We start from the raw sequence: 14418 nt of genomic DNA on the forward strand, positions 1-14418 counted from the left end.
GCCACCCAAGGATCCTGAAAAGTCCATTTGTGGAGATGAGCTCCTGGACTCCCGTTAAGAAGACATGTTGTCAACCTCTAGATCCCTTACATGCCTGCACTTTTCGGCTTGCTGCTGCTGCAATCCACGCGTTTTAGATGTGCATAACTCCACCTCTTTAAACACAGCACCTTCACCCCCTGCTGTTCCCACCCGCCTCAACACCGTTGGAAGGGAGGAGAACCAATTAAGGCGGGGGGTGGGGTGGAACGAGCAGCTGTCTACCCTTAGCAGGAGGGCTCCTGATTACATACCTCTCCTGCTGCTGCTGCTGGCTGTCCAGCAGCAGACTGAAGGTGGCTGCTGCTGTGCACAGGTATGTAAAGGCTCAGAGCCTATTATGACACGCGCAGCCAGCGTTCCATTGCCACATTCCATCTACTGCAGGCAGGATACCTAGCTGGCTGAATGTCGCTGAGAAGCTCACAGAGACCGCCATAAGCAACAGTTTAACAGAATGCCACAGACTAATCAACCAAACTTTTTGGGTTGGGTTCTCTTTTATAGTCTGCAGGCATTAAATGAAAGAAGTCAGTGTTCCAGCAGAAGGAGACAACGTTTCAGAAAAGGCATTGTAGCAAACCAAAAAAGAAATTTTAAGCGCAGCAGAGTAACCAGCGCACATACCTGTTAGCTCAGGTGAGTTTAAAAGGCTGCTGTTGATAACAAGGGCATTTGCTAAATAGATGGTGTGTGTGCAACAATATACTGAAAGGTCAATTATATTGTGCAGCTTATCTCACCACCTGTAGTTATTTAGGTGAAAGCTCCAAAATGCTTGCCTAATATGTCTGTTTATCCAAAAGGAAGTAAAAAGGGAGAGCTAGAAAGATAGCATTGCATCACATTACATGGCAATGCAATGCACAGTTGCTGAAGTTGAACCAAAATGAGCTTGTAATCTGGCTTCTGCAACTTTGAACATGAAAAATCCAATGAGGAGAAGAAAAGCAAAGCCAAAGTGTCCATCCCAAAATCCGACAAACAAGCAAAATGAACAAAAAACATTGAATTCAATTCTTTCTGATTTTAGAAACTGCATTAAAGAAGGGGTGCACCGGTCCTGGAGATACTGCAATACCAGGTCAATGCGTGGAGTGGACAGAGCAAGCTCTTTTTCCATCTCCCTGTTCTAAAAATCCATTTAATATATGGTCCCTAGATAGGGGACGTATCAGATATTAAACTGATAAGAACAGATACTACACTTGATCTTAGCCAAAAGGCCGAGAAGCGATAACCAGAATTGGTTTCAAACTACGGAGCCACCCAAAGATCCTGAAAAGTCCATTTGTGGAGATGAGCTCCTGGACTCCCGTTAAGAAGACATGTTGTCAACCTCTAGATCCCTTACATGCCTGCACTTTTCGGCTTGCTGCTGCTGCAATCCACGCGTTTTAGATCTGCATAACTCCACCTCTTTAAACACAGCACCTTCACCCCCTGCTGTTCCCACCCGCCTCAACACCGTTGGAAGGGAGGAGAACCAATTAAGGCGGGGGGTGGGGTGGAACGAGCAGCTGTCTACCCTTAGCAGGAGGGCTCCTGATTACATACCTCTCCTGCTGCTGCTGCTGCTGGCTGTCCAGCAGCAGACTGAAGGTGGCTGCTGCTGTGCACAGGTATATAAAGGCTCAGAGCCTATTATGACACGCGCAGCCAGCGTTCCATTGCCACATTCCATCTACTGCAGGCAGGATACCTGGCTGGCTGAATGTCGCTGAGAAGCTCACAGAGACCGCCATAAGCAACAGTTTAACAGAATGCCACAGACTAATCAACCAAACTTTTTGGGTTGGGTTCTCTTTTATAGTCTGCAGGCATTAAATGAAAGAAGTCAGTGTTCCAGCAGAAGGAGACAACGTTTCAGAAAAGGCATTGTAGCAAACCAAAAAAGAAATTTTAAGCGCAGCAGAGTAACCAGCGCACATACCTGTTAGCTCAGGTGAGTTTAAAAGGCTGCTGTTGATAACAAGGGCATTTGCTAAATAGATGGTGTGTGTGCAACAATATACTGAAAGGTCAATTATATTGTGCAGCTTATCTCACCACCTGTAGTTATTTAGGTGAAAGCTCCAAAATGCTTGCCTAATATGTCTGTTTATCCAAAAGGAAGTAAAAAGGGAGAGCTAGAAAGATAGCATTGCATCACATTACATGGCAATGCAATGCACAGTTGCTGAAGTTGAACCAAAATGAGCTTGTAATCTGGCTTCTGCAACTTTGAACATGAAAAATCCAATGAGGAGAAGAAAAGCAAAGCCAAAGAGTCCATCCCAAAATCCGACAAACAAGCAAAATGAACAAAAAACATTGAATTCAATTCTTTCTGATTTTAGAAACTGCATTAAAGAAGGGGTGCACCGGTCCTGGAGATACTGCAATACCAGGTCAATGCGTGGAGTGGACAGAGCAAGCTCTTTTTCCATCTCCCTGTTCTAAAAATCCATTTAATATATGGTCCCCAGATAGGGGACGTATCAGATATTAAACTGATAAGAACAGATACTACACTTGATCTTAGCCAAAAGGCCGAGAAGCGATAACCAGAATTGGTTTCAAACTACGGAGCCACCCAAGGATCCTGAAAAGTCCATTTGTGGAGATGAGCTCCTGGACTCCCGTTAAGAAGACATGTTGTCAACCTCTAGATCCCTTACATGCCTGCACTTTTCGGCTTGCTGCTGCTGCAATCCACGCGTTTTAGATCTGCATAACTCCACCTCTTTAAACACAGCACCTTCACCCCCTGCTGTTCCCACCCGCCTCAACACCGTTGGAAGGGAGGAGAACCAATTAAGGCGGGGGGTGGGGTGGAACGAGCAGCTGTCTACCCTTAGCAGGAGGGCTCCTGATTACATACCTCTCCTGCTGCTGCTGCTGGCTGTCCAGCAGCAGACTGAAGGTGGCTGCTGCTGTGCACAGGTATATAAAGGCTCAGAGCCTATTATGACACGCGCAGCCAGCGTTCCATTGCCACATTCCATCTACTGCAGGCAGGATACCTGGCTGGCTGAATGTCGCTGAGAAGCTCACAGAGACCGCCATAAGCAACAGTTTAACAGAATGCCACAGACTAATCAACCAAACTTTTTGTGTTGGGTTCTCTTTTATAGTCTGCAGGCATTAAATGAAAGAAGTCAGTGTTCCAGCAGAAGGAGACAACGTTTCAGAAAAGGCATTGTAGCAAACCAAAAAAGAAATTTTAAGCGCAGCAGAGTAACCAGCGCACATACCTGTTAGCTCAGGTGAGTTTAAAAGGCTGCTGTTGATAACAAGGGCATTTGCTAAATAGATGGTGTGTGTGCAACAATATACTGAAAGGTCAATTATATTGTGCAGCTTATCTCACCACCTGTAGTTATTTAGGTGAAAGCTCCAAAATGCTTGCCTAATATGTCTGTTTATCCAAAAGGAAGTAAAAAGGGAGAGCTAGAAAGATAGCATTGCATCACATTACATGGCAATGCAATGCACAGTTGCTGAAGTTGAACCAAAATGAGCTTGTAATCTGGCTTCTGCAACTTTGAACATGAAAAATCCAATGAGGAGAAGAAAAGCAAAGCCAAAGAGTCCATCCCAAAATCCGACAAACAAGCAAAATGAACAAAAAACATTGAATTCAATTCTTTCTGATTTTAGAAACTGCATTAAAGAAGGGGTGCACCGGTCCTGGAGATACTGCAATACCAGGTCAATGCGTGGAGTGGACAGAGCAAGCTCTTTTTCCATCTCCCTGTTCTAAAAATCCATTTAATATATGGTCCCCAGATAGGGGACGTATCAGATATTAAACTGATAAGAACAGATACTACACTTGATCTTAGCCAAAAGGCCGAGAAGCGATAACCAGAATTGGTTTCAAACTACGGAGCCACCCAAGGATCCTGAAAAGTCCATTTGTGGAGATGAGCTCCTGGACTCCCGTTAAGAAGACATGTTGTCAACCTCTAGATCCCTTACATGCCTGCACTTTTCGGCTTGCTGCTGCTGCAATCCACGCGTTTTAGATCTGCATAACTCCACCTCTTTAAACACAGCACCTTCACCCCCTGCTGTTCCCATCCGCCTCAACACCGTTGGAAGGGAGGAGAACCAATTAAGGCGGGGGGTGGGGTGGAACAAGCAGCTGTCTACCCTTAGCAGGAGGGCTCCTGATTACATACCTCTCCTGCTGCTGCTGCTGCTGGCTGTCCAGCAGCAGACTGAAGGTGGCTGCTGCTGTGCACAGGTATATAAAGGCTCAGAGCCTATTATGACACGCGCAGCCAGCGTTCCATTGCCACATTCCATCTACTGCAGGCAGGATACCTGGCTGGCTGAATGTCGCTGAGAAGCTCACAGAGACCGCCATAAGCAACAGTTTAACAGAATGCCACAGACTAATCAACCAAACTTTTTGGGTTGGGTTCTCTTTTATAGTCTGCAGGCATTAAATGAAAGAAGTCAGTGTTCCAGCAGAAGGAGACAACGTTTCAGAAAAGGCATTGTAGCAAACCAAAAAAGAAATTTTAAGCGCAGCAGAGTAACCAGCGCACATACCTGTTAGCTCAGGTGAGTTTAAAAGGCTGCTGTTGATAACAAGGGCATTTGCTAAATAGATGGTGTGTGTGCAACAATATACTGAAAGGTCAATTATATTGTGCAGCTTATCTCACCACCTGTAGTTATTTAGGTGAAAGCTCCAAAATGCTTGCCTAATATGTCTGTTTATCCAAAAGGAAGTAAAAAGGGAGAGCTAGAAAGATAGCATTGCATCACATTACATGGCAATGCAATGCACAGTTGCTGAAGTTGAACCAAAATGAGCTTGTAATCTGGCTTCTGCAACTTTGAACATGAAAAATCCAATGAGGAGAAGAAAAGCAAAGCCAAAGAGTCCATCCCAAAATCCGACAAACAAGCAAAATGAACAAAAAACATTGAATTCAATTCTTTCTGATTTTAGAAACTGCATTAAAGAAGGGGTGCACCGGTCCTGGAGATACTGCAATACCAGGTCAATGCGTGGAGTGGACAGAGCAAGCTCTTTTTCCATCTCCCTGTTCTAAAAATCCATTTAATATATGGTCCCCAGATAGGGGACGTATCAGATATTAAACTGATAAGAACAGATACTACACTTGATCTTAGCCAAAAGGCCGAGAAGCGATAACCAGAATTGGTTTCAAACTACGGAGCCACCCAAGGATCCTGAAAAGTCCATTTGTGGAGATGAGCTCCTGGACTCCCGTTAAGAAGACATGTTGTCAACCTCTAGATCCCTTACATGCCTGCACTTTTCGGCTTGCTGCTGCTGCAATCCACGCGTTTTAGATCTGCATAACTCCACCTCTTTAAACACAGCACCTTCACCCCCTGCTGTTCCCACCCGCCTCAACACCGTTGGAAGGGAGGAGAACCAAATAGGCGGGGGGTGGGGTGGAACGAGCAGCTGTCTACCCTTAGCAGGAGGGCTCCTGATTACATACCTCTCCTGCTGCTGCTGCTGCTGGCTGTCCAGCAGCAGACTGAAGGTGGCTGCTGCTGTGCACAGGTATATAAAGGCTCAGAGCCTATTATGACACGCGCAGCCAGCGTTCCATTGCCACATTCCATCTACTGCAGGCAGGATACCTGGCTGGCTGAATGTCGCTGAGAAGCTCACAGAGACCGCCATAAGCAACAGTTTAACAGAATGCCACAGACTAATCAACCAAACTTTTTGGGTTGGGTTCTCTTTTATAGTCTGCAGGCATTAAATGAAAGAAGTCAGTGTTCCAGCAGAAGGAGACAACGTTTCAGAAAAGGCATTGTAGCAAACCAAAAAAGAAATTTTAAGCGCAGCAGAGTAACCAGCGCACATACCTGTTAGCTCAGGTGAGTTTAAAAGGCTGCTGTTGATAACAAGGGCATTTGCTAAATAGATGGTGTGTGTGCAACAATATACTGAAAGGTCAATTATATTGTGCAGCTTATCTCACCACCTGTAGTTATTTAGGTGAAAGCTCCAAAATGCTTGCCTAATATGTCTGTTTATCCAAAAGGAAGTAAAAAGGGAGAGCTAGAAAGATAGCATTGCATCACATTACATGGCAATGCAATGCACAGTTGCTGAAGTTGAACCAAAATGAGCTTGTAATCTGGCTTCTGCAACTTTGAACATGAAAAATCCAATGAGGAGAAGAAAAGCAAAGCCAAAGAGTCCATCCCAAAATCCGACAAACAAGCAAAATGAACAAAAAACATTGAATTCAATTCTTTCTGATTTTAGAAACTGCATTAAAGAAGGGGTGCACCGGTCCTGGAGATACTGCAATACCAGGTCAATGCGTGGAGTGGACAGAGCAAGCTCTTTTTCCATCTCACTGTTCTAAAAATCCATTTAATATATGGTCCCCAGATAGGGGACGTATCAGATATTAAACTGATAAGAACAGATACTACACTTGATCTTAGCCAAAAGGCCGAGAAGCGATAGCCAGAATTGGTTTCAAACTACGGAGCCACCCAAGGATCCTGAAAAGTCCATTTGTGGAGATGAGCTCCTGGACTCCCGTTAAGAAGACATGTTGTCAACCTCTAGATCCCTTACATGCCTGCACTTTTCGGCTTGCTGCTGCTGCAATCCACGCGTTTTAGATCTGCATAACTCCACCTCTTTAAACACAGCACCTTCACCCCCTGCTGTTCCCACCCGCCTCAACACCGTTGGAAGGGAGGAGAACCAATTAAGGCGGGGGGTGGGGTGGAACGAGCAGCTGTCTACCCTTAGCAGGAGGGCTCCTGATTACATACCTCTCCTGCTGCTGCTGCTGCTGGCTGTCCAGCAGCAGACTGAAGGTGGCTGCTGCTGTGCACAGGTATATAAAGGCTCAGAGCCTATTATGACACGCGCAGCCAGCGTTCCATTGCCACATTCCATCTACTGCAGGCAGGATACCTGGCTGGCTGAATGTCGCTGAGAAGCTCACAGAGACCGCCATAAGCAACAGTTTAACAGAATGCCACAGACTAATCAACCAAACTTTTTGGGTTGGGTTCTCTTTTATAGTCTGCAGGCATTAAATGAAAGAAGTCAGTGTTCCAGCAGAAGGAGACAACGTTTCAGAAAAGGCATTGTAGCAAACCAAAAAAGAAATTTTAAGCGCAGCAGAGTAACCAGTGCACATACCTGTTAGCTCAGGTGAGTTTAAAAGGCTGCTGTTGATAACAAGGGCATTTGCTAAATAGATGGTGTGTGTGCAACAATATACTGAAAGGTCAATTATATTGTGCAGCTTATCTCACCACCTGTAGTTATTTAGGTGAAAGCTCCAAAATGCTTGCCTAATATGTCTGTTTATCCAAAAGGAAGTAAAAAGGGAGAGCTAGAAAGATAGCATTGCATCACATTACATGGCAATGCAATGCACAGTTGCTGAAGTTGAACCAAAATGAGCTTGTAATCTGGCTTCTGCAACTTTGAACATGAAAAATCCAATGAGGAGAAGAAAAGCAAAGCCAAAGAGTCCATCCCAAAATCCGACAAACAAGCAAAATGAACAAAAAACATTGAATTCAATTCTTTCTGATTTTAGAAACTGCATTAAAGAAGGGGTGCACCGGTCCTGGAGATACTGCAATACCAGGTCAATGCGTGGAGTGGACAGAGCAAGCTCTTTTTCCATCTCCCTGTTCTAAAAATCCATTTAATATATGGTCCCCAGATAGGGGACGTATCAGATATTAAACTGATAAGAACAGATACTACACTTGATCTTAGCCAAAAGGCCGAGAAGCGATAACCAGAATTGGTTTCAAACTACGGAGCCACCCAAGGATCCTGAAAGGTCCATTTGTGGAGATGAGCTCCTGGACTCCCGTTAAGAAGACATGTTGTCAACCTCTAGATCCCTTACATGCCTGCACTTTTCGGCTTGCTGCTGCTGCAATCCACGCGTTTTAGATCTGCATAACTCCACCTCTTTAAACACAGCACCTTCACCCCCTGCTGTTCCCACCCGCCTCAACACCGTTGGAAGGGAGGAGAACCAATTAAGGCGGGGGGTGGGGTGGAACGAGCAGCTGTCTACCCTTAGCAGGAGGGCTCCTGATTACATACCTCTCCTGCTGCTGCTGCTGCTGGCTGTCCAGCAGCAGACTGAAGGTGGCTGCTGCTTTGCACAGGTATATAAAGGCTCAGAGCCTATTATGACACGCGCAGCCAGCGTTCCATTGCCACATTCCATCTACTGCAGGCAGGAAACCTGGCTGGCTGAATGTCGCTGAGAAGCTCACAGAGACCGCCATAAGCAACAGTTTAACAGAATGCCACAGACTAATCAACCAAACTTTTTGGGTTGGGTTCTCTTTTATAGTCTGCAGGCATTAAATGAAAGAAGTCAGTGTTCCAGCAGAAGGAGACAACGTTTCAGAAAAGGCATTGTAGCAAACCAAAAAAGAAATTTTAAGCGCAGCAGAGTAACCAGCGCACATACCTGTTAGCTCAGGTGAGTTTAAAAGGCTGCTGTTGATAACAAGGGCATTTGCTAAATAGATGGTGTGTGTGCAACAATATACTGAAAGGTCAATTATATTGTGCAGCTTATCTCACCACCTGTAGTTATTTAGGTGAAAGCTCCAAAATGCTTGCCTAATATGTCTGTTTATCCAAAAGGAAGTAAAAAGGGAGAGCTAGAAAGATAGCATTGCATCACATTACATGGCAATGCAATGCACAGTTGCTGAAGTTGAACCAAAATGAGCTTGTAATCTGGCTTCTGCAACTTTGAACATGAAAAATCCAATGAGGAGAAGAAAAGCAAAGCCAAAGAGTCCATCCCAAAATCCGACAAACAAGCAAAATGAACAAAAAACATTGAATTCAATTCTTTCTGATTTTAGAAACTGCATTAAAGAAGGGGTGCACCGGTCCTGGAGATACTGCAATACCAGGTCAATGCGTGGAGTGGACAGAGCAAGCTCTTTTTCCATCTCCCTGTTCTAAAAATCCATTTAATATATGGTCCCCAGATAGGGGACGTATCAGATATTAAACTGATAAGAACAGATACTACACTTGATCTTAGCCAAAAGGCCGAGAAGCGATAACCAGAATTGGTTTCAAACTACGGAGCCACCCAAGGATCCTGAAAAGTCCATTTGTGGAGATGAGCTCCTGGACTCCCGTTAAGAAGACATGTTGTCAACCTCTAGATCCCTTACATGCCTGCACTTTTCGGCTTGCTGCTGCTGCAATCCACGCGTTTTAGATCTGCATAACTCCACCTCTTTAAACACAGCACCTTCACCCCCTGCTGTTCCCACCCGCCTCAACACCGTTGAAAGGGAGGAGAACCAATTAAGGCGGGGGGTGGGGTGGAACGAGCAGCTGTCTACCCTTAGCAGGAGGGCTCCTGATTACATACCTCTCCTGCTGCTGCTGCTGCTGGCTGTCCAGCAGCAGACTGAAGGTGGCTGCTGCTGTGCACAGGTATATAAAGGCTCAGAGCCTATTATGACACGCGCAGCCAGCGTTCCATTGCCACATTCCATCTACTGCAGGCAGGATACCTGGCTGGCTGAATGTCGCTGAGAAGCTCACAGAGACCGCCATAAGCAACAGTTTAACAGAATGCCACAGACTAATCAACCAAACTTTTTGGGTTGGGTTCTCTTTTATAGTCTGCAGGCATTAAATGAAAGAAGTCAGTGTTCCAGCAGAAGGAGACAACGTTTCAGAAAAGGCATTGTAGCAAACCAAAAAAGAAATTTTAAGCGCAGCAGAGTAACCAGCGCACATACCTGTTAGCTCAGGTGAGTTTAAAAGGCTGCTGTTGATAACAAGGGCATTTGCTAAATAGATGGTGTGTGTGCAACAATATACTGAAAGGTCAATTATATTGTGCAGCTTATCTCACCACCTGTAGTTATTTAGGTGAAAGCTCCAAAATGCTTGCCTAATATGTCTGTTTATCCAAAAGGAAGTAAAAAGGGAGAGCTAGAAAGATAGCATTGCATCACATTACATGGCAATGCAATGCACAGTTGCTGAAGTTGAACCAAAATGAGCTTGTAATCTGGCTTCTGCAACTTTGAACATGAAAAATCCAATGAGGAGAAGAAAAGCAAAGCCAAAGAGTCCATCCCAAAATCCGACAAACAAGCAAAATGAACAAAAAACATTGAATTCAATTCTTTCTGATTTTAGAAACTGCATTAAAGAAGGGGTGCACCGGTCCTGGAGATACTGCAATACCAGGTCAATGCGTGGAGTGGACAGAGCAAGCTCTTTTTCCATCTCCCTGTTCTAAAAATCCATTTAATATATGGTCCCCAGATAGGGGACGTATCAGATATTAAACTGATAAGAACAGATACTACACTTGATCTTAGCCAAAAGGCCGAGAAGCGATAACCAGAATTGGTTTCAAACTACGGAGCCACCCAAGGATCCTGAAAAGTCCATTTGTGGAGATGAGCTCCTGGACTCCCGTTAAGAAGACATGTTGTCAACCTCTAGATCCCTTACATGCCTGCACTTTTCGGCTTGCTGCTGCTGCAATCCACGCGTTTTAGATCTGCATAACTCCACCTCTTTAAACACAGCACCTTCACCCCCTGCTGTTCCCACCCGCCTCAACACCGTTGGAAGGGAGGAGAACCAATTAAGGCGGGGGGTGGGGTGGAACGAGCAGCTGTCTACCCTTAGCAGGAGGGCTCCTGATTACATACCTCTCCTGCTGCTGCTGCTGCTGGCTGTCCAGCAGCAGACTGAAGGTGGCTGCTGCTGTGCACAGGTATATAAAGGCTCAGAGCCTATTATGACACGCGCAGCCAGCGTTCCATTGCCACATTCCATCTACTGCAGGCAGGATACCTGGCTGGCTGAATGTCGCTGAGAAGCTCACAGAGACCGCCATAAGCAACAGTTTAACAGAATGCCACAGACTAATCAACCAAACTTTTTGGGTTGGGTTCTCTTTTATAGTCTGCAGGCATTAAATGAAAGAAGTCAGTGTTCCAGCAGAAGGAGACAACGTTTCAGAAAAGGCATTGTAGCAAACCAAAAAAGAAATTTTAAGCGCAGCAGAGTAACCAGCGCACATACCTGTTAGCTCAGGTGAGTTTAAAAGGCTGCTGTTGATAACAAGGGCATTTGCTAAATAGATGGTGTGTGTGCAACAATATACTGAAAGGTCAATTATATTGTGCAGCTTATCTCACCACCTGTAGTTATTTAGGTGAAAGCTCCAAAATGCTTGCCTAATATGTCTGTTTATCCAAAAGGAAGTAAAAAGGGAGAGCTAGAAAGATAGCATTGCATCACATTACATGGCAATGCAATGCACAGTTGCTGAAGTTGAACCAAAATGAGCTTGTAATCTGGCTTCTGCAACTTTGAACATGAAAAATCCAATGAGGAGAAGAAAAGCAAAGCCAAAGAGTCCATCCCAAAATCCGACAAACAAGCAAAATGAACAAAAAACATTGAATTCAATTCTTTCTGATTTTAGAAACTGCATTAAAGAAGGGGTGCACCGGTCCTGGAGATACTGCAATACCAGGTCAATGCGTGGAGTGGACAGAGCAAGCTCTTTTTCCATCTCCCTGTTCTAAAAATCCATTTAATATATGGTCCCCAGATAGGGGACGTATCAGATATTAAACTGATAAGAACAGATACTACACTTGATCTTAGCCAAAAGGCCAAGAAGCGATAACCAGAATTGGTTTCAAACTACGGAGCCACCCAAGGATCCTGAAAAGTCCATTTGTGGAGATGAGCTCCTGGACTCCCGTTAAGAAGACATGTTGTCAACCTCTAGATCCCTTACATGCCTGCACTTTTCGGCTTGCTGCTGCTGCAATCCACGCGTTTTAGATCTGCATAACTCCACCTCTTTAAACACAGCACCTTCACCCCCTGCTGTTCCCACCCGCCTCAACACCGTTGGAAGGGAGGAGAACCAATTAAGGCGGGGGGTGGGGTGGAACGAGCAGCTGTCTACCCTTAGCAGGAGGGCTCCTGATTACATACCTCTCCTGCTGCTGCTGCTGCTGCTGGCTGTCCAGCAGCAGACTGAAGGTGGCTGCTGCTGTGCACAGGTATATAAAGGCTCAGAGCCTATTATGACACGCGCAGCCAGCGTTCCATTGCCACATTCCATCTACTGCAGGCAGGATACCTGGCTGGCTGAATGTCGCTGAGAAGCTCACAGAGACCGCCATAAGCAACAGTTTAACAGAATGCCACAGACTAATCAACCAAACTTTTTGGGTTGGGTTCTCTTTTATAGTCTGCAGGCATTAATTGAAAGAAGTCAGTGTTCCAGCAGAAGGAGACAACGTTTCAGAAAAGGCATTGTAGCAAACCAAAAAAGAAATTTTAAGCGCAGCAGAGTAACCAGCGCACATACCTGTTAGCTCAGGTGAGTTTAAAAGGCTGCTGTTGATAACAAGGGCATTTGCTAAATAGATGGTGTGTGTGCAACAATATACTGAAAGGTCAATTATATTGTGCAGCTTATCTCACCACCTGTAGTTATTTAGGTGAAAGCTCCAAAATGCTTGCCTAATATGTCTGTTTATCCAAAAGGAAGTAAAAAGGGAGAGCTAGAAAGATAGCATTGCATCACATTACATGGCAATGCAATGCACAGTTGCTGAAGTTGAACCAAAATGAGCTTGTAATCTGGCTTCTGCAACTTTGAACATGAAAAATCCAATGAGGAGAAGAAAAGCAAAGCCAAAGAGTCCATCCCAAAATCCGACAAACAAGCAAAATGAACAAAAAACATTGAATTCAATTCTTTCTGATTTTAGAAACTGCATTAAAGAAGGGGTGCACCGGTCCTGGAGATACTGCAATACCAGGTCAATGCGTGGAGTGGACAGAGCAAGCTCTTTTTCCATCTCCCTGTTCTAAAAATCCATTTAATATATGGTCCCCAGATAGGGGACGTATCAGATATTAAACTGATAAGAACAGATTTTTCTTTTCTTTTTTCGAAAGCCCGAATTCGTGTACAAAACCCGAGTGCGCTTAAAAAAGTGACAAGTGCCACAAAAAAAAGTGCACTAGGATGCTGGTCTTCTTGAAACCCTCTCCAAAAGGAGAAGGGTCCCCCAAACCATTCCCTGTCCCTCCGAGCCAGAAGGCCACAGCGAGGAACAGGGACAAATAGCCACCTCCAGCCGGAGCCAGAGGCGACCCAATCTTACCCCCAATACCTGCCCGAGTTCTCACCCGAGCAAGGCACTGGGAGCCAAAGACTGTGCTTCCCTCCCGGAAGAGGGGAGCCAACAACGCTCTCCTCCCGAAAGAGGAGAGCCAGTGGGGTTCAGGGGGGAGCGGAACCTGATGGCCACACACTCCCCCCCTAGACCTGCCAAGAGAGGAACCCGTAAGGGAACCGCATCCCGACAAAATCCTAGTAAGGACGTGGACACACGTGAAAAAGTGGACACACAGTGACAAAAAAAAATTAAATAAATAGTGAAGGTTTCACAGTATAATACTGCCCGGACCTTCGACCGGGAATTGAAAAATTCCCCATCCTAAGGCCAGAAAGCCCGGAATAAGGGTGTGTGTGAAGAAAGAAATATTGAAGTGCTAGTGCAAATGTGCCATAAACTCAAGTGGGGTTCCCAATCCCAGTGAGTTAAGGCACCCCAGGGTCACCACTCCTGGGGCACTTCACACTTCGGGCTTTCGATCTTCCCCGGCCCAATGGCGTCGATCCTGGGGGGCCATGCTTTCCACCAGATGACTATATTAGCCACCTGGCGTACTAACAAGCGCCTAAACCCCAGTGTGCATAATGTATCAATCTACTAGGGCGGCCAACATCCAAAACCGCCTTTTCAAAAGATACTACACTTGATCTTAGCCAAAAGGCCGAGAAGCGATAACCAGAATTGGTTTCAAACTACGGAGCCACCCAAGGATCCTGAAAAGTCCATTTGTGGAGATGAGCTCCTGGACTCCCGTTAAGAAGACATGTTGTCAACCTCTAGATCCCTTACATGCCTGCACTTTTCGGCTTGCTGCTGCTGCAATCCACGCGTTTTAGATCTGCATAACTCCACCTCTTTAAACACAGCACCTTCACCCCCTGCTGTTCCCACCCGCCTCAACACCGTTGGAAGGGAGGAGAACCAATTAAGGCGGGGGGTGGGGTGGAACGAGCAGCTGTCTACCCTTAGCAGGAGGGCTCCTGATTACATACCTCTCCTGCTGCTGCTGCTGCTGGCTGTCCAGCAGCAGACTGAAGGTGGCTGCTGCTGTGCACAGGTATATAAAGGCTCAGTGCCTATTATGACACGCGCAGCCAGCGTTCCATTGCCACATTCCATCTACTGCAGGCAGGATACCTGGCTGGCTGAATGTCGCTGAGAAGCTCACAGAGACCGCCA

The 14418-nt window shown here is 45.6% G+C and overlaps 10 non-coding genes and 1 pseudogene across 10 annotated transcripts; all 11 read right to left on the bottom strand.

Moving 5' to 3' along the window:
- Positions 1-1086: 1086 nt before the first annotated feature.
- Positions 1087-1277, bottom strand: LOC141214041 (U2 spliceosomal RNA). Its single transcript, XR_012283372.1, has one exon. It is a non-coding gene; the product is annotated as a U2 spliceosomal RNA (small nuclear RNA).
- A 1115-nt stretch (positions 1278-2392) lies between these two features.
- LOC141214174 (U2 spliceosomal RNA) lies at positions 2393-2583 on the bottom strand. Its single transcript, XR_012283457.1, has one exon. It is a non-coding gene; the product is annotated as a U2 spliceosomal RNA (small nuclear RNA).
- A 1112-nt stretch (positions 2584-3695) lies between these two features.
- LOC141214175 (U2 spliceosomal RNA) lies at positions 3696-3886 on the bottom strand. Its single transcript, XR_012283458.1, has one exon. It is a non-coding gene; the product is annotated as a U2 spliceosomal RNA (small nuclear RNA).
- A 1115-nt stretch (positions 3887-5001) lies between these two features.
- On the bottom strand, positions 5002-5192 carry LOC141213760 (U2 spliceosomal RNA). The gene has a single exon (XR_012283097.1). It is a non-coding gene; the product is annotated as a U2 spliceosomal RNA (small nuclear RNA).
- A 1114-nt stretch (positions 5193-6306) lies between these two features.
- LOC141214048 (U2 spliceosomal RNA) lies at positions 6307-6497 on the bottom strand. Its single transcript, XR_012283379.1, has one exon. It is a non-coding gene; the product is annotated as a U2 spliceosomal RNA (small nuclear RNA).
- A 1115-nt stretch (positions 6498-7612) lies between these two features.
- Positions 7613-7803, bottom strand: LOC141213761 (U2 spliceosomal RNA). Its single transcript, XR_012283098.1, has one exon. It is a non-coding gene; the product is annotated as a U2 spliceosomal RNA (small nuclear RNA).
- A 1115-nt stretch (positions 7804-8918) lies between these two features.
- On the bottom strand, positions 8919-9109 carry LOC141213762 (U2 spliceosomal RNA). Its single transcript, XR_012283099.1, has one exon. It is a non-coding gene; the product is annotated as a U2 spliceosomal RNA (small nuclear RNA).
- A 1115-nt stretch (positions 9110-10224) lies between these two features.
- Positions 10225-10415, bottom strand: LOC141213763 (U2 spliceosomal RNA). Its single transcript, XR_012283100.1, has one exon. It is a non-coding gene; the product is annotated as a U2 spliceosomal RNA (small nuclear RNA).
- Positions 10416-11530: 1115 nt separating this feature from the next.
- Positions 11531-11721, bottom strand: LOC141213990 (U2 spliceosomal RNA). The gene has a single exon (XR_012283322.1). It is a non-coding gene; the product is annotated as a U2 spliceosomal RNA (small nuclear RNA).
- Positions 11722-12839: 1118 nt separating this feature from the next.
- LOC141214110 (U2 spliceosomal RNA) lies at positions 12840-13026 on the bottom strand. Its single transcript, XR_012283431.1, has one exon. It is a non-coding gene; the product is annotated as a U2 spliceosomal RNA (small nuclear RNA).
- A 794-nt stretch (positions 13027-13820) lies between these two features.
- On the bottom strand, positions 13821-13912 carry LOC141214149 (U2 spliceosomal RNA; annotated as a pseudogene).
- Between the last annotated feature and the right edge of the window lie 506 nt (positions 13913-14418).

Source organism: Phyllobates terribilis, unplaced genomic scaffold (genome assembly GCF_046119375.1).
Source record: "Phyllobates terribilis strain yellow unplaced genomic scaffold, ASM4611937v1 Scaffold_213__1_contigs__length_3403324, whole genome shotgun sequence".
Lineage (NCBI taxonomy): Eukaryota > Metazoa > Chordata > Amphibia > Anura > Dendrobatidae > Phyllobates > Phyllobates terribilis.